General features: G+C 59.0%; 1 long non-coding RNA gene across 1 annotated transcript; it reads left to right on the forward strand.

The window, feature by feature from the left end:
- The first annotated feature begins 33 nt into the window (after positions 1-33).
- Positions 34-6885, forward strand: LOC132665244 (uncharacterized). The gene is made up of 4 exons (XR_009604021.3): positions 34-2053; positions 2420-2514; positions 2733-2858; positions 6739-6885. It is a non-coding gene; the product is annotated as an uncharacterized LOC132665244 (long non-coding RNA).
- The last annotated feature ends 12365 nt before the right edge of the window (positions 6886-19250 follow it).

The raw sequence follows: 19250 nt of genomic DNA on the forward strand, positions 1-19250 counted from the left end.
CCGCGCTCAGTGGGCTGCGGGACTGGGGGCGGGGCGGCGCCTTGTGGGGGCGGGGCCTGGCGGGGAGGCCGCGCTCAGTGGACGGTGGGGCGGGGCGGGACCTGGCGGGGGCGGGGCTTGAGCGGGCCCGGGGCGGAGCCAGCACTGGACTGGCCCCTTGGGGGGCTGCAGGGGGAACTTGGAAGGGGAAGGGAGACCGTGCCCTACGTCCCTCGCCGGCTGCCTGCTGTCTGCACAGGCACATTAATAGCTGGACGTGCCATGTGTAGCCCCAGGGCTAGGGGCTGCATTGAATAAATTCCTAGAGGGTCACCTGGCCGTTTCAGTCTGTAGAGCACGTGACTCTTGCTCTCAGGGTCATGAGTTCAAGCACCACGTTGGGCATGGAGCTTGAAAAATAATAAAAATGAAATAAAATTAGTACAAAAAAAAGAAAAGACAAATTCTTAGAGAAGGGCTGCTTTACAGGTGATGCATTTTAAATCATATTGTTTCATAACAAATTATCTGCCAAATGGAACCAAAACACAGGAAATCGGAGGGAAAGGTTAGATAAATCATTTCATGGGGATAATACACAGCAGATTCTCAGACACAGCGCTAAATATACGTCTACTTAGGTGTAAAGTGCTCCAAAGTTTATAATTAACATGCAAAACAGTGAACTGGGCTATTAGTTGTCATTTTAGAAAATCGCTGGAAGGGGGTGGGTATACCAGACCTCCACGTGTGGACAACCACATATACGTACGTACCTGTACGTACCACATAGTGCTAGGTTACATATGCATGTGTAATATATAGCATAGTGGCTAAGCCCTGGCTGACCATGAGCCAGTCTTTCCGTATGTATTCATTCACGTATTCCTTACAACGATTCCATGAGGTACTTGCTATTATAGCACCATTTTACAGATGAGAGCATTGAGGCCCAGAGAAATTAGGTGATGTGCCCAAGCAGGGCAAAGAGCCAGATTCTCACACAGGAAACTGTTAACAGTGGCTGCTTCGGGAAGGGTCAAAGGGATGAGGGAGCATAAGGCGAGCTGAGAGCAAGCAGGACCTAGCAACACCCGCCCTGCCCCCCCTCAGGTGGGACCTGTGTGACAATCCTCTGGCACTCCTGGCTGTCCAAGGACAAAGGAAAGGACAGAAAACAAATGGTTAAACTGATAACTTCTCCATCAGTTTACAAACATCTTAGTAATGTCTGGAGAAAAGGGCCATCTTATCAATAGCCTAACATCCAGGAACTTAGTACTGTCTTAATGCTAATGCTTTGCTAGAAGGAAAACAGCCTTAGCTTGACAACAGCCAGGCCTCCAGTGATCTGTGGGTCTCCTTCAGCCTACGAAATCCCTTTAAGAAACTTCCCCTTGACTTTTCCTCTCTCAGCTCCATGGGATGTAACCAGTCACCCCTCACAACCCCAGCGCAGCTCTTCCTGCCCACGGGTCCTGTCCCTGAGCTTTAATAAAATCACCTTTTTACACCAAAGACGTCTTCAGCACAGAGCCTGATACAGGACTCGAACTCACGAACCCTGAGATCAAGACCTGAGCCGAAGTCGGACACTCAACCCACTGGGCCACCCAGGCGCCACTAGGGTGAAATATTCTCATGCTCAACTACTGCTTTTGTAAATGCAGAGTACCCACAACCCCCTCACTGCCCTCAGCCTGCAGTAATGGCCCCGAGTGGTCGCACCAGCCTGTGGATGCTTCCAACAAGCAGCCCCCCCCCACCCCCCACTGCCTTCACAGAGCCACCCAGCAGCCATACTTCCTGCTCCCCTGGAAGGAATCCCACTTAGCATCTCCTGGAAACCCTGGGCCTGCACCCAGGTCCTTCTTCAGGCTCCGGGACACACAGGTTCCTGACGCTGGACTGCGGCCAGAGGCCACCAGAGCTGGGAGGGACAGGGGGTCTCCTGGCCAAGCCCCTTGTTTTTCAGTATGAGGTCAGCCACGGCACGCCTGGGGTCACTTTCCATTCCCTCCGTTGTCCAGGACCAACTGCGTTCGCCCAGGCCCCCCAGAGCTGCGGGAGCAGAGTAAGAGGACTTCTGGAGTGGGTGGAGATGGGGAGATAAGAGGGGTGATAATTGCACAAAAGGTCATGAAATTGCATCAGAGGAGAGTGTGAAGAATAGGCAGGACAGAGGGTGGGGGCACAGGGTTGCCAGAGGGGGCTAGTCCCCGGGGCACGAGCCCAGCCCGCCCTGGGAAAGAGATTTTCCAGGAAGGACAGTGAAGTTAGGGGCGGGCTGGGGTGGGGGGAGGCTTTGCATTTGGAACAGGTCACTGAGCCCCCAAGGGGAGGCCCCCCAAGGCACCCAATTCCAGCTCCTCGGGCCCTGTTGGTCACCTCCAGGTTCCTCCCTTCTCTCATTGTCGGTGCTCATACCCTCATTATTCAGATTCCTCATCTGCAAATCTGTGCCCTCACTACCTTTTGCTGTGACCTCCAGATCAGAACTCACAAGGTTTCCTGGGCGTACATTCCCAGCTGAGGGTGAGTGAGCAGGCACCCTGACCCTCCGTCCGGGGCGGCCCTCTCCTACCAAAGGGTCCGAACGAGAACTATGTGGGCTGCCTGTAGGCGACACTACAGGAAGTGGCTCTCACACCCACAGTGACCCTCGGGGGTAGGTTTGATCCCTATTCCCACTCACCTCAGGGAGGAGAAACTGAGGGCCAGAGAAGTGAAGTGACTCACCCCATGTCACACAGCTATGCGGCCGCTCGAGGATTTAAACCCGCACCCCCTCTGGCTCCTGCACCGCATCCGTCTCCAAAGCAAGGACTCGGTCCTGTCCATCTCTGCCCTCCAGTGTTCTGCCCGAGACCCAGCAAACAGTAAGGAAACCTTATGTTTTTATTTTATTTTTTTCAGTTGATTTATTTGTTTTCAGAGAGAGAGAGAGAGGGAGAGGCAGAAAGGGGGAGAGAGAGAATCCCAAGCGGGCTCAGCACTGTCAGCGCAGAGCCCAACGTGGGGCTCGAACTCGTGAACCATAAGATCAGGACCTGAGCCGAAGTCGGAAGCCTAGCAGACTGAGCCACCCAGGTGCCCCGGTGTGTGAATATTTTATTTTATTTTTTAAAAATGTTTATTTATTTAATTTGAGAGAGAGAGAGTGAGACAGAGAGCACGAGTGGGGGAGGGGCAGAGAGAGAGAGAGAGAAAGAGAGAGAGAGAGAGAGAGAGAGAGAGAGAATCCCAGGCAGGCTCCGTGCTGTCAGTGCAGAGCCCGACGTGGGGCTCGAACTGATGAACTGGGAGATCAGGACCTGAGCTGAGATCAAGAGCTGTATACTTACCGGACCGAGCCACCAGGAGCCCCAGCAGTGAGGAAACTTTAAAAGGAAGTTGAACGAAGTTTCAGACTGATCCCAAGAAAGACCCCCTCGCTCAACGTACAGAAACACTCCACCTTCCGCGGAGATGACACCCACCCAGACAGGGCTCTAGTGCCGCCGTCACCTCCCACAAGAGGAAGGGCGAGTGGCTGTCGTTTCAAAGGACCTGGAGGTGGGTCCCCAGGGCCTTACGGCGCGAGCGAGAGTGAGGAGGGGTCTGTGATCAGTCCGTGATGTCTGTCGCGGACGCTGGGGTGTGGGGTGGTCCGTGTGCCCTAAAACACATGGAAGTTCGCATTCTCGTGTCACTGTGACTCCCAGGGTGTCGCATGTAATTTTCAAAAAGTTAAAAACTCTCCTAGAAATACGGACCAATCAGGGACTGGAGGTGTATTTAATTCATTAAGGAAGGGCCCAGCAGGCCGGTAAAGGTGGTTGCTGGATGGGGGCGCCTGGGTGGCTCAGACGGTTAAGTGTCCCTCAGCTCAGGTCATGATCTCATGGTTTGTGGGTTCGAGCCCCACGTCGGGCTCTGTGCTGACAGCTCAGAGCCTGGAGCCTGCTTGGGAGTCTCTCTCTCCCTCTCTCTCTGCCCCTCCTCTGCTCATGCTCTCTCTCTCTCTCTCTCTCTCTCTCTCTCTCAAAAATAAATAAACATTAAAAACAGGAAACAAACATAACTTGCAAATTTACCATCTCAGCCATTTTCAAGCGTCTAGTTCAGGGGCACCAACTACACCCGCACCGCCCTGCGGCCACCTTCAGCCCCCAGCACTTTCTCGTCCTCCCGGACTGACGCTCTGTCCCACCCCACACTGACCCCAGCCCCCGGCGCCCACTTCTACCCTCTGTCTGCTCTAGGCCCTCACGGAAGGGGAGTCACGCGGTGTTTGTCTTTTATGACGGCTCCTTTGCCTTCGTGTCGTGTCCTCGGGGTTCGTCCGTGTAGTCGCGGGTGTCAGAATCTCCTTTTTTTAAAAAAAGGTTTTTTTTTTTTAAAGGTTTTATGTATTTTTGAGAGAGACAGAGTGCGAGCGGGGGAAGATCAGAGAGAGAGGGAGACGCAGAATCCGAATCAGGCTCCGGGCTCCGAGCTGTCAGCACGGGACCCGACACGGGGCTGGAACCCACAAACTGTGAGATCATGACCTGAGCCAAAGTCAGATGCTTAACCGACTGAGCCACCCAAGTGCGACTGAGCCACCCAGGTGCCCCTCCTTTTTTTTTTTTTTTTTCTTTTAAATAATTTCTGTGCCTCATGTGGGGATTGAACTAGCCAGGTGTCCCAGAATTTCTTTCTCTTTCCAAGGCTGAATAGTATTGCGTTATGGGGATAGATCACATTCTGATTGTCCGTTGTCCATTCATACGGTGATGGACCCTGGGGTTTCTTCCACATTTTAGCTGTTGTGAATAAGGCTGCTGTGAACAAGGGATGTACAAATATCTCAACATCCTGCTTTCAACTCTGTGGGGCACGTCCACACAGGTGGCAGGGTTGGATCACCGGGTACTTCTATTTTCACTCCTTTGAGGAGCCTCCATACTGTTTCCCACAGCGGTGGCCCCAGTTTGCACTCCCGCCGCGCGTGCACGGGGGCTCCCCTCGCTCCCCATCCTCACCAATACTTGTTATTTTTTGAGTTCTTAAAAATAGACACCCAAGTGGGCGTGAAGTGGTTTCTCGCCCCGGTGTTGATTTGCATTTCCCTAAAGATGAGCATCTTCTCGTGCGAGCGCTGGGCGTTCGTTTGTCTTCTCTGGAAAGACGTCCGTCCGGGTCCTCTGACCCGTTCGGGTGGTTTGAGGTCCTCACCTTATCTAGACCCAGCCCAGCCTGTTTACTGTGCGCGGCTGCTTCGGGCCGCATCTGCAGGGCTACTGCAATGGTCTGTGCAGTGGCAAAGCCGTATTTGCCACCCGGCCCTCCGGGGAAGCTGTGCGCCGACCCTCGCCTGGAATTGCTAAGCGGTCCTCGGATGGGCCTAGTAAATGACACTGCGGTAGGACAGTGAGAGGGCACACTACTGTCCTTACCAGGAGTTCCACTCAACTCCTGTCCCTGCCGCCCTGCCCACAAGGCTCCCTGCTCCTCAGACCTGGCTGACACTTTGCCGGCGGGGAGGGGGGGCCTGGGGGCAGCGTCCTCCCCCACCCTGACCACCCCCTCACCACCTGGCTCCGGGTAGCAGAGAGGGATGAGGTGGGTCCCCTCCAGGCGCTGGGCGTTTCAGTTACCTCCTTGGAAAGTGGGAGAGGCCCCAAAGAGAATTAAGTAGAGCAATGGAGAGGAGCCAGCTTCTTCTAGAAGAGTCCTCCAGAACGACAGGGCACCTCCCTGCCCCCGGGTCCCAAGCCGACTCCTGCCCTCGGGAAGCGCTACTGAAGTCAGAGCTCATTCTGGAAAGGGCTTTGACTTCCTCCGGGGCAATGTAGGCAAAGCTTCTCAGGGCACAGGTTAGATCTCAGGCCTTCAGACTTTGCTTAAGCAAAGGAAGGATGTCCCCCAACCCCACCCCTGCCTTTGCTCTGGAGGTGGTGTTGGTTCTGAAACGCTGGGAGGGGGTGGGGTGGGACTACACCTCTTGGGACCCCTACAAGTGGGAAGGTGACAGCCTGAGGGCTTCCAAGGAGGCTCCCGGCTCTCCCGCCCTGGCCTGGCCCGCCAGCCCCCTCCAGCCCCGGGCCCAGAGGGAAGGGCTACACCTGTGTCCCTCCAGGCAGAGAATTCTGGTAGCTTTATAACTCAAAGCATGAACTTCCCCAACAACCCAGAAATCCTATCCCCAAGTCCTGCACAGGAAAGGTTCACTGCAGCTAACAGCCCAGAGCTGGAAACGAATGTCCATCAGCAAGAGAAGGAAAAACAAATTGCGGGAATATTCTCAACAACCCGAGGGTCTAGACCGAGTCCAGCACCCGTGTGGACGAGCCTTAAAACTCTCCATGCACAGTACGGGCAGCTGGACACACGTCAGCGTCCACTGGCGGGGCTCGGTCACCGCGACCACGAGACCAGATCCCTGCTCTGGGGCAGAGGGATCCCTGGGTCTCGGGGGGACGGACGTGTCCTGTGGTGACTGAGGTCGTGCTGGACACATGGCTTAAGACGCACTGCGATGTTAGCATTTCACCGCGAAGGAGGGGCCCCTGGGTAGCTCAGTCGGCTAAGCGTCCCACTGTGGCTCAGGTCACGATCTCACAGTCGGTGGGAGCCCACGTGGGGCTCTGGGCTGACAGTGTGGAGCCTGCTTGGGATTCTCTCTCTCCCTCTCTCTTGGCCCCTCCCCTGCTCACTCTCTCCTCTCTCAAAAATAAACATTAATTTTTTTTAAGTCATGGATATGAGTTACACCCCATGAAGTTCATTTTAAAGGGAGGCACTGACACGTGACGCCGTGTGGATGAACCTGGAAAGCATCCTGGGAAGTGAGAAGCCAGATCCCAAAGGCCGCGCCTTGTAGGATTCCTTTTGCGTGAAATGTCGGGACTGGGCAAGTCCAGAGACAGAAAGCAGGCTGGTGGCTGGCAGGGGCTGGCGGGGACAGGGAGGGTCTCCCGGGCTGGGGGCAGGTGGGCGGGGCCCTCAGGCAGGTCTGGTGCCAGTGTCCTCCAGGGCCTGGAGGGAAAAGGACTGAGCCACCGGCGGGCACGGGGACCGCACGCTTCCCCCAGCATCTCCTCCCACATGGAGGGTTCCAGTACTTACCCTCCAGCAGCTCCCCAATGAAGCCTGGACTGGTCCCGCAGAAGGCCTTAGCAGAGAGCCTGGAGGGGTGACTCAGCCTGACTCGGACTTGAGCCGCCCTGCTGAGGGAGGACAGACAGTCACGCGCCTGGCAGGACATCTTACAGGTATGCAGAAACCCGGCCGGCCTGAGTCACCACAGGGCTTGGACAGGGACAGGCCAGGGGCTGGGGCTGCGTCAGAGTCCCCCCCCACACCCAGCCCTGGGCCCCAGCCCCAGAATTCTCCCAACCTGGCCTCGCTGCCTCACCTGCCGTCCAGGTGTTTCTCCGGGCCCACGTCGATGCCCCCTCCCGCCTCCCCTCCCCACCTGCTTCCTGCCCCCCCCTCCCCGCCCTGCCAGACTCCAGGAGCACCCCAGGGCCCTCCACACCCTCGCTGCCTTCGCACCCCGCTCTGTGCTGGCGGGCACCGAGGCAGGTGCGGGCTCCTGTGAATTGTTTAGCCTCAAGTGGGTTGCTGAATTCATGGATTTTCATAGTATAAACAGAGTAACTCCAGGCTGAGGAGTACCACAAACCAAGATCCCTCCGGGCAGTACATCTGAGGTCGGGTTAGACTTTTTTGAGAAGGACAGATTACATGACCGTGTGGAGACGGGTCTATTTGTCGGACGCTGGCAGGCTCAAACGCCAGAAGGTCAAAGGTCACATGCTGCACAGCCCACTCCGTGGCCTGTGTGGGATGGGTAAGGGCAGAGACAGGCAGGTTGGTGGCTGCCGGGGCCCGGAGCAGGAGGCCAGTGACCAGTGACTGCTCACGGGCCCAGGGCTTTATTTTGGGGTGGGGAGAATGTTCTGGAACCAGATAGACGTGGCGGGCGCACAACGCTGGACGTGCTAAATGCCCCCGAGCTGCTCCCGGGTTCAGTGAACCGGTGGTCTTGTACCATGGAACCACCCCCCCAAAAAACCCAGACGTGTCCTGAGCGAGGGTCTGGCCTGGGGGAGGTGCTCTGAGGGGCAGGCTCCGCTCTGAGCGGTGGTCCTGCCACCCTCCCCATTTCACAGGTGAGAAAGCCAAGGGCCAACTGGCCCAGGGTCTCCCACTGGCACGTGTGACCCTGGATGTGAGTCTGGCGTCCGTGCGCCACGGGGCTGGTGTGACCCAGCACCGATGTCAGAGGCCCCAGATTCTTTTTTTAAAGCTTACTTATTTATTGAGAGAGAGACAGGGACAGAGTGCTAGTGGGGGAGGTCAGAGAGAGAGGGAGACACAGGATCGGAAGCAGGCGCCAGGCTCCGAGCCGTCAGCCCAGAGCCCGATGATGCGGGGCTCGAACCCACGAACCGCAAGATCGTGACCTGAGCCGAAGTCAGACGCCCAACCGACTGAGCCCCCCAGGCGCCCTGCCAGACTCTTTTTTAAAGGTTTATTTATTGGGGCGCCTGGGGGGCTCAGTCGGTTAAGCGGCCGACTTCAGCTCAGGTCACGATCTCGCGGTCCGTGAGTTCGAGCCCCGCGTCGGGCTCTGTGCTGACAGCTCAGAGCCTGGAGCCTGTTTCCGATTCTGTGTCTCCCTCTCTCTCTGCCCCTCCCCCGTTCATGCTCTGTCTCTCTCTGTCTCAAAAATAAATAAAAAAACGTTAAAAAAAATTTAAAAAAAATAAATAAAGGTTTATTTATTTATTGAGAGAGAGAAGGGAGGGGGGCGGAGAGAGAGACAGCAGGGAAGGAGCGAGAGAGGAGAGACAGAATCCCAAGCAGCTGTCAGCCAGGAGCCGGATGCAGGTCTCAATGTCACGACCGTGAGATCATGAGCTGAGCCGAAATCAAGAGTCAGACGCTTAACCGACTGAGCCCCCCAGGTGCCCCATCCATTTTCTTTTAACTACAGGGGCAGCCTGGTGGAGAGTTCGAGTCTAGCATCAGGCTTTCTGCTGTCAGCGAGGAGCCTACTTGGGATCCTGTCTCCCTCCCTCTCTGCCCCTCCCCCACTCTGAAAATAAATAAAAGTAAACTGAAAAAATGTACGTTATGATTCGTATACCATAGAATTCACAATCTTAAAGCGAACATCTCCGCGGCGTTTAGTATGTTCAGAGCTGTGCGATCACCACCACCACGAACTCCGGAACATTTCCATCCCCAACAGAAGAAACCCCATCCCCATGAACAGCCGCGCACCTGACAACCCCCAATCCCCCCTCTGTGTCCGTGGCCCTGCTCTGAGCACTCTGTGGGAGGGATCACACGCTACGCGGTCTTTTGTGTCTGGCGTCTTTCGTGCCGCGTGAGCTGTGGCGTTTTGTCTGCACCGGAGCTGGGTCGGGCCTCATCCCTGTTTCCTGCTGAATAATATTCCCCTTTGTGGGTAGACCCTTTGTTTTTAACCGTCAGTTGACAGATATTTGTTTTCTCTACGCTTGGCCATTATGGGAATGGCCACAAAGCGAGCACGACAGAGACCCACCCGGGCCAGGCCCGGGGGCCCGCAACTGGGGCGGAAGAGAAGCCCGGGAGGCATCGTCTGGCCCCGGCGCCCTGCGCTTCCCGCCAGCTCCCCTGTCGTTAGGTGGGGACTCAGCAGAGGTAGGGATGGCGATTGGTGCCCACTGAGGGGCCTCTGCTTGGGCAGCCTCTGCCGGGGCATCCCGGCTGCTCCCTGCTGGTCCCGGGCACGGCTGACAGTCCGGCAACAACCCCCCACCGCAGCCCCTGATGCTTCCCGTGGGGTGCCAGCTCCACCCTTCCTGCTGCTCCCGGTGTCCTTGACCCGCCCTTTCGAGCACATCTGGAAATCCCGTCGGCTCTAGATTCAAAACAGATCCAGGATCTGGCCATTTCTCCCCCCCTGCGTGAGTGTCCCTAACAAGTCACCACAAACTGGAGGCTGAAGTACAATGACTCCTCTCGCAGCTCGGGAGGCCAGAGCCCTAAACCGAGGTGTGGCACGGCTGTGCGCCCTCCTGAACTTCTGGGGGCCACGGGTGTCCCTTTCTTGTGACTGCATCCCTCCCATCGCTGCCTCTGTCTCCACGTGGCTTCTCTGGGTCTGTGTTTCTCCTCTTGTCGTAAGAACACCCATCACTGGATTTAGAAACATCTCAGTTGAACATGACCTCATCTTAACCGGCACATCTGCAAAACCTTCTTTCTAAATAAGGCCACATTCTGAGTTTGCAGGTCGACATGAATCTTGGAGGACATTATTCAGCCCAGCATAAGACCTCACCCAGGTGGGAGACAGGCATGCGGTTCTTTAAAACCCCCAACAAGCCCACGTCGCCCCGAGCAGGACCCAGCTCTTTGGCCCTGGACGCCACGTGCGTCCCTCCTCTGGCCGTGGCGCTCTTGCCAGTTCTCCTGCCCCAGGGCCTTTGCACTAACTTTCACTCTGCCGGGAGGGACCTGTCCTCCCCCAGCTCTCCCCTAGGTCCTGGTCTCCCCACTTAGGACCGTAAGGCCCCCTTTCTCCCAGGGCCCCTTTTGCCATCTAACAGACCTTATGCTTTACTTCTCATGGTGTTTATTGTGTGTCTCCCTCACTGGAACGAGCACTCCAAGACATGAGGATTTTCCAGAAGCTACATCGGTACCTGGCCCCCAGGAAGCCGTCGGAGGATATTTGTCGTGTGAATGGTCACGTGCGCTGTCCCTGTCCGGTGTCCCAGACCTGATGAAGTAAGCATTGCCATCACCCTACGCCAGTCAGCATCCCGGTGGGGAACAGAGCCCTACTCCAGAGGCATCACTGGACCTTAGGGGCCTCGCAAGGCCTGCAAGGCAGGGCTGGGGCTGGGGCCCAGACAGGAGGCCTGCTTGCAGAATTCAGCGCTGGGAGGGCAGCGGAGGTGGGGACTAGGGGCCCCTGTGGCCCAGGCCTCCACTTGGCCACACCCAGGAGGGACCCGGCTCCAGGAACCGGAGACCCATCCGCCATTGCCAGGTGTGGACAGAGATGCCACAGGACAGCTGCCTCGGGGGAGGAAATGGGGGCTCTGGGCAGAGCCGGGGCTCGGGGCCCTGGTCCAAGCCCTGCATCACCAGAGCCCCGGGGCTTGGGAGAAGCGTCCGGAGGCGGGAGTCCAGCCTTCAGACAGGGCAGGGCGAGGCTCTCCTGCGGGTGTCCAGGATGGGAGCTGAGCTCTGAACCCACACGCCTACCACACCCATCCTCCTCCTCGGCGGGCACCAACCCTCCCTCCCTTCCCGTAACCAGGTGTGGGGCCTTGGGCGACTTACTTTCATCCTTTTTAATTGGTTTCTTCTCTGTAAAATGGGGCCATAATCTGCTGGAATGCTTCCAGCTTCCTGGGTGCTGGGCACCCCGTGGGCACGCGCCTCCTGCCTTTTTGGGGTCAGAGCCCCGAATCGGGTCCGGCTGACCAGCTGTCAGTAGGAGCAATGCTTTAGCCCCCGTGTTGGAGCTCTGGACGGCTCCTCCCGAGCTGCTTCCCCTGGCATCTGAGGCGGCCCCGGGGAGCCCCCGCCACCCCTGCAACGACCTCATAGCAGGAGCGAGCAATAAAGCGGTAAGGTTTTGAGTCGCTGCGCTCCGGGGAGTTGTTTGTTACTACGTGTGACCCGGCCTGTCCTGACTGAGGATCAAGGAGCTGACTGTTCGACACGCTGAGATCAGCGCCCAGCACACGCGCATACCCGGCAGGTGATTCAGGGAGTCAGGCGGCCGTGCAGCCCCGACGTGTGTGCCTGACGTGTCCACTCTGCTCCGTGGTGAGCTGGCCCGTGCGGCCCTTCGGGACTCCCCGGCAGCCGGTCCCCTCTCCGGCCCCGCCCACGCCGGGCTCGCCCGCCACTGGACACGCCCCCGAAGCACTGGCCCCGCCCCCGGGCCCGCCCACACGGGCCCGGCTCCTCCCCCGAGCGCAGGCGCTCCAGCGGGCATCTCCCCAGGGGCCTCCTGGGCGCCTCTTGGGCCTCAGCCCAGACGTCCCTCCTCCCACCAGAGCCGGTCGGTCTACGCCGTGTGACCCCGGCCTCCTTTACCTGCAGGACCCGTCGCAGGGTGGTGGGTCCCAGCCTGTCACCGAGTTAAAGGTGTGGGAAAAAGGGGGCTGTCGCAGATTAAAAGATTTATTGGGTTGGGGGGTGGACCAAATGGGCGAGGGGCACTAAGGAGGACACTTGTTGGGATGAGCGCTGGGTGTTCTCTGTAAGTGATCAGTCACTAAATTCTATTCCTGAAACCATTATTACACTGTATGTTAACTAACTCGGATGTAAATTAAAAATTAAAAAAAAAAAAAGATTTACACACATAAACACGTGGCCCCGGACCAGGTCTTTGGTTGTAAAACGTTTGGAGGAGGGCGCCTGGGCGGCTCAGGTCATGATCTCATGGTCTGTGAGTTCGAGCCCCGCGTGGGGCTCTGTGCTGACAGCTGGGAGCCTGGAGCCTGCTTCGGATTCTGTGTCTCCCTCTCTCTCTCCGCCCCTCCCCAGCTCACACTCTGTCTCTGTTTCTCTCTCAAAACTAAATAAACATTAAAATTTTCTTTTTAAATCTAGGTGCTGTGTATGTGGCTGTGCATCAGACTTTTTCTAAAGGCTGTACATTTTCACCACGGAGGGAAGAGAAACACTAAGTGTGAGAGATTCAAGAGTACTTCTTGTACATTCCCATATGTTTGCTTTAAACACCTTCTCATTAGGATTCGATACATATAAAATAATGTCTGTAGCACATAGAAAAAGGCATTGTGAGATATGGACGACCTCAAAGCCGCCGCTGACCCGTCCAGTTCTCTCAGCCCCTCGGAGGTGGTCAGTGCCTCAATTTTGTGTTTATCGTTCCTTTGCTTTAACTCTTAATTCAGGTGTCACTGATCCGCAGTTAGTGTGCTAATCTTTTTACTTTTTTATTTTTTTAATGTTTATTTACTTTTGAGAGAGAGAGAGACACACACACACAGCGTGAGTGCAGGAGGGGCAAAGAGAGGGGGAGACACAGAATCTGAAGCGGGCTCCAGGCTCCGAGCTGTCAGCACAGAGCCCGACGCGGGGCTCGAACTCACAAACCAGGAGATCACGACCTGGGCTGAAGTCGGACGCTTTCACCAACGGAGCCCCCTAGGCGCCCCAGTGCACTGATCCTAAGGATAATTTCACAGACGTGTTCAGTGTAACCAGTGCTCTCTGCAAGACGCAGGGTTTTCCCGGACCCCAGAAGCTCTTGGGTGCCCTCATCACTCCCTGCCAGAGAACTATCGTGGCCTGTTTCTGTGTAGGTGAGGGTTACCTGGTCTTGGGCTTTGGAAAAGTGGGTCGTACGGAGCCCACTGCGCCTGGCGCCTTCCAGAGAGCATCACGTCTGTCAGATGCACCCACGAAGTCGCGTCACTCGCTGGCTGCCGCAAAGCAACGCTCGCGTATGTGCAATGTGCACCTGTATGTATGTGTCTACGCGTGCGTGTGTATGTAGCCGTATTGCTTGTTTTTGAACTTTCTAAAACTGGCATCCGAGCTTCAGGGCGCACGGCCGGAGGCCCTGACGGAAGTGCTCCGTGCGGGGCTCCCGTGCCACCTACAAGCCTGTAAATTGTACGTGACGGACAGTCACGCAAATCCTTTCTTATCCGCCGTGTCCCGCTGATCTCCCCCCTGCACCCCCACTGAAAAACCCAGATTTTCCTCCATGTACTTATCCATTTCAGTATTTTTTCTAAGTTTATTTATTTTGAGAGAGGGAGAGAGAAAGGGAACGCAAGCAGGGGAGGGGCAGAGAGAGAGGGAGAGAGAATCCCAAGCAGCCTCCGCGACCCCAGCAAAGAGCCCGACTCGGGGCTCGAACCCACAATCCTGGGATCGTAACCTCAGCCCAAATCAAGAGTCAGACGCTCAACCGACTGAGCCCCCCGGGCGCCCCCAAGAGTGCCTTTTAATTTTCTTCTCAACTTTCTAACATCTGCCTGGTTTCCTCCTTGGGCAAAATCTTTAACACCTCTTCGTTTTTATAGCTCTGTGAGTCATGGTTTTCCCTGTTTTGACCGTCTTGTAACGAGAGCACATGTGGCCTTCCGCCCGCTCTCCTCATGGCACGTGGTGTGGACGAGCCCCGTGTCTGCCGCCTCCCATGGCGGCTCGTCAGCCGGGCACCTCCTGTCTCCTCTTCTGTGACGCGTCTACTGTGTCCCGGCCCGCCAGGCCACGATGGAGGAGATCGCCTGGAACACGCCTGGAATGGAGTGGGTGCTAGGCAAACAGCTGGGCGGTGAATGGACATGCGGAGGTGTGTCTGCCGGACGCACGCGGCCAACACTTCTTGAGGCCTCAGGACCTTTGCTCGGCACCAGGCGGGTAGGAGAGGAAAGCTGAAGGGGCCCTGGGCTGCCAGACGTCTCCAACTCGGGGAGGGGAGGGCAAGGATGGAAGTCCTGTCCTTCTCATGTCTGTCCTCCCCTCTCCTTGTCCTTCTGGCCCGCCCACAGAAGCCCTGTGGAAGCCCACAGGCCGCTCACAATGGCCCCTTGGTGTGCATTTGGAAGAGGAGGCTGGAAATCGAAGCTCCCGTTTGGGGTGTGTTGGAGGTGACCGGCCCCTGTGCTGTGCTGGAGGTCCTCCTTGCCGGGCTGCTCGCCGTGTCCGTGGGTCCGTGTGCTCGGGTGTGCTTGGGTTGTTGTGACCGTGGCACCTGGGGAGGACGGTCTTGGGTCGTCCCTGCGCCCGGTTTCACCGAGTGTAGGGCTGCGCGAGACAACACCGGCGTCTGGGCCGGAGAACTGCTTAGGGGATGCCCTGCTTTCCAAACCGCTAAGCGCGTTCTCCAACCTCCCCCCGCCGAAAGCCCCTTTTCATCTCCTCTCTGGTTCCCCTGCTGACAAGTGATAACTTTGGCACGTGGTCCAGATCAACCTGCGGGAGACGTGGCTTTCACGGGGGTGGCGGCCGAGCCCCCGTCCGGCCCCGGCCCAGCCTCGCTGCTGAGTTCACACCCCGACAGCCCTGGACTGACCCGGGACAGGGCCCATCTCCTCCTCCCTGCTCCTCCCTGGACCAAGGCAGGCCTGCAGGCCCGGGGTCTCAGACCCACTGCCTCAGGAGCTCGGCAGGGGCCTGTGTAGGACCAGGGGGAGCACGGGGACTGCAGAAGCCACTTTAGGCACATTTGCACTTTTGAGCACCTGGTGCCGATGCGTCCGGGACGTGGGTGGGGGGTGGGACTCCTCTGCTCCAGCCTGGAGGCCACACCGGGGACCCCACCCCCCCACCCCAGGCAGAGCCACTGGGGCGGCAGGTGGGGAGGGGACAGGGAGGGGGCTCACAGAGTGGGTGAGGAAACACCCCCCCACCGCGCACGAACCCCCAGGGGAGGGAAACTGGGGTCTCGGCGAAAATGTGTGCAGAACGTTCACGTCCACGGCCGCTCGCTCTCCGTGGCCAAAAGGAGGGACCCCCTCCCCCCACCATCACTGTCCGTCCACGGATGAACAGAGAAACAAAACGTGGCAGAGCCCCACGAGGAACAAGGAACGGAGCTCTGATTCTCTCTGCAGCACCTGGAAAGACACATCACGTGGCAGCAGCAGACACGAAACACCTGCTGTCGCGCGGTCTCCTCTGAGCCCCGACACCTGGAGTGAGCAAGTGCACGGGGGACCCGCGGGAACGGAACGGGTGGCCCAGGACCCGGTCAGGTGAGCGGCCCAGGGCTAAGAAGAGGGAGCAGAAGCAAAGGCCACCGGCTCCCAGCCCCTGACTGTTTGAGAGGTGGGAGGGGAAGGCCCAGAGGCAGGGTGGCAGGTGGGGGAGGGGCAGCTGGAGGCTGGCCTTTGGGGCCGGGTCCGCGGGAAGGGCAGAGTCCAGCCTGAGCTGGGCAGCTGGGATTGCATCAGGGTCCGAGCTGCCGCGGCCTGGAGCTCCCCGGGCCGTCCTGGGTGACGGAACCCCGGCCACCTCCCGGGCGGCGATGAGGGGCGGCAGATCCCGGGACACACGGACACCCGTGTGTCAGCTCTCAGCCTTGGCTGCCCGTGCAGACCCCTGGGGGCTCTGTTCCTCCCGGGACGCGCCCGGTGCCTGGTTATGGCACCCGCTCAGCACCCTGTCCCCTTTGCAGGGCACCCAGCGTCCCCACACCACACCAGCCCAGGACACGCAGATGTGCACAGAGGTGCCGGTGCCCGAGAAGCGAGCCTCACGATAGATCCGTGCACTGCGTGGGCTGTCGCGGGGACCTGCCAGTGTCCTTGCCCGTGCCCCCTCCCCCCCCCCCCCCCGCCCCGTTCTGTGGCCGCTCGGTCTCTGAGGCAGGGAGAGCAGTCATATTGCCTCCTTATCACCCCTTCACGTCTCAGTGCATCGACACCCCAAGGAAAGCCTGTCAGCAGGGCACCTTCTGGGGGGCCGTTTGCTCCTCGAGCTCTGCCCTCTCCCCGCTCCCCCTTGTGCTGCTCCCAAAAGCCGCTGTGTTACCCTCCCCTTGCCGGCTGGCCCCTCCCGCTGCACCCCCTGACCACAGGGTGCTGGCCTCTCCCGGCCGCAATCCCCCCACAGAGGCTTAACACCATGACGCCGGGGCCCCCCAGCGTCCCTGACGCCTGCTTCCCCTCCCTGGACGACAGATCAAACGGTCAATTCATTAAATCGAAGCCATGGCCTGGCCGGGCAGGAGGAGGGACCCCTGCGTGCGGCTGAGTCGGCATCTGTCACTTGCACATTCACTCGACAAACATCAGGTGAGCCAGGTACTGTTGTAGGTGCGGGGCCACAGCACGGAAGAGACCGGCCGAATCGTTGTGGTCTAGTAGGAGGAAAGACAGCCGGCCAGACACGGGGGGAGTTTATAAATATACAAACGGACCAGGGAGGGGGGCGCTCAGAGTGGCGTTGCCGCACGGGTGACGTCAGACACAGAGTTCCGCACGCAGGAGGAGCGAGGCGGGAGCAGGCCTGGTGGTCTGGGGCGAGGCTGGACGGAGCGGCCCGGGGAGGGAAGGGGCCAGTGAGGGCAGGGCCACCGTGAGGACTCGGGGGTCAGGGCAGGGGCCCGGTCTGGTGGGCGTTCCACAGGCCCCCGTGGCTGCCACGTGGGGAACACAGGCCGGGGCCAGTGCGGTGCAGGGGATCAGTCAGGGCTGCTGGAACATTCCAGGCAGGGCGGAGGGGCACATCCGGGCGTGTCTGGAAGGTGGAGCCGGGACCATGCACGGACTGGGTGGGAGGTTTGTGAGAAAAGGTGATGAGGCGTCGTCTGAGTACGTGGAAAGTGGCCTGTCCTCTGTCGGGAGGGACAGCTTTGGGGAAGCTCGGGGCCCTGGTTTTTCCCCCATGATGCTGGAGCTGAATGGCCGGTCGGATCTTCCAAGGTGGGCACGGTGGTTTCCTCAGAATGCAGACGGCACTCGATTGCCCAGGAGAGGTGGGTCTGTCCCCTCCCTTGGCTCAGTGGCCCGAGACTGTGGCAGGAGCCAGCCCGCCGACCCCCTGACGAGGTCTCATCACTGGTGCACCGTGCCCCCGTTCTCGAGGTCTCGCCCTCGGCCCCAGCTGCCACCTGGCCACAAGTCCCAACAGCCGCCAGGGGAGACCCGCTCGGCTGCACCCCGGTGACCAGACACAGGACAGAAGTAGATTGGCATCGCTGCTCTAAGCCACAAGCTTTGGGCGGCCTGTCATGGTGTCCTGCCCGGGGAGAGAGGGCAGCTGGCACCAGGTTCGGTCCGCTTTGGTTTTCTCTCATTTCTCTGGAAGCACCAGGGTCCTGCCACCCTTTGGAGGCTCAGGGAGGGCCACCTGGGCCAGCAAGGGCCCGATTCCCGGTGGGGGCCAGTGGCTGCGACCCACAGGGGCCTGCGGACGCCCTGGGAGCTGGGAGGAGCTGGCTGGCCCTGGCTCTGGCTCTGTCACTCGTGCGGGTGCTGGCTCAGTCCCCAGAGCTGTGGAGGAACGTCTGCTCACCATCTTTGGGGCCAGCATCAGGTGCCCCCCCCCCCCATATCCACACCCACTGGGACACAGGGAGAGCACAGGAGTCGAGCTCACTCTCAGAGCGTGGCTGCCTGGGTTTCGCTCCCAGGCCCCTCGCCCGCGGAACTCACTGCCCTTCCCTGAGCCTCGGCCTCCTCTTCCGGAAAGCAGGCGCGACCACATCCCTCCCTTCACGACATCTAGAGGATCCAAATGAGTTTGTGTTTGTATTTGTAAAGTGCGAAAAGGGGCCAGAACGATACGTTGTGATTACTCCTTGGGGTGACGAGCCCCCCAGAGCTCCCTAAGCCCCCAACCTGCTCCCAGGAAAGTGGGCGGAGAGGGCAAGGTGCAGCTGAGGTCTGAGTCTGGCCTGTGGCCCACGCTCCTGTGTTTGCACCGAACGCCGGGGTCCTCGTGGGAAGCCCCGCCCCCAGCGGGATGGCATCTGGGTGGTTAGAGTGGACGAGGTCACAGAGGTGGGGCCCCCGTGGGACCAGGACTCGCTCTTTCCCGCATGGGCACACCGCAGGGACCCGCCGTCTCGCTGGCACCTGGCCGCAGACCTCCAGCCTTTGCAGCGCGGTCGGGCCCGTCTGCGGTGCTGGCCACACACCCCGAGCTAAGCCCGTGCCTCAGTTTCCCCCACCGCAAGGTGGGAGCCGGAGCGGCTGCGTCCTGGCCCCTGGTCACCCCTGTAGGTGTGTTTTGTAAACTTGCCACCCATGCTCACGTGGTCGTCACGTGGACGCCAGCCGGCACCTGGGCCTGGAACGTGGGGTGAGCGCGGCCGTCCTCACCTGGGCCGCCAGTGCCCTGACCTGTCCTGAGGGGTCTCTGGGTCTGTCACACGGCCGCTGGTCGCCTGGGGCGGGGGGCAGTTCTCCAGGCAGGACCGGCACAGCCCGCGGTAAAAACAGAGACTGGCTGAGAATCCAGAATTCAACGCAAGCCTCCGGATGTCTGAATGGTGATTCCCCTAAAACGCAGAGACTGTGCGGGCAGGATCTCCTAGGACCCCTGCTGCTGCTGCTGCGTTCGCGAGACGCAGGACCGGCGGGAAAGTTTTTGGAAAGAGCGTTTGGCTTCAACACAGCAGTAAGACCACCGCCCGCACTGAGAGCCTCGTGGACCTGGTCCAGGCCGCTGTGCACCTGGGGGGCCTGGGGCAGGTGCCCCCAGAGCTGCCGGACCATGAAGGGGGGCCACTGGAGGGGCATCCTCGGTGAGCAGGAGGCAGCTTGTTCCCACCGGAAGGACCGGCAGAGCTC

Source organism: Panthera onca, chromosome D3 (assembly GCF_046562875.1).
Source record: "Panthera onca isolate mPanOnc1 chromosome D3, mPanOnc1 haplotype 2, whole genome shotgun sequence".
Lineage (NCBI taxonomy): Eukaryota > Metazoa > Chordata > Mammalia > Carnivora > Felidae > Panthera > Panthera onca.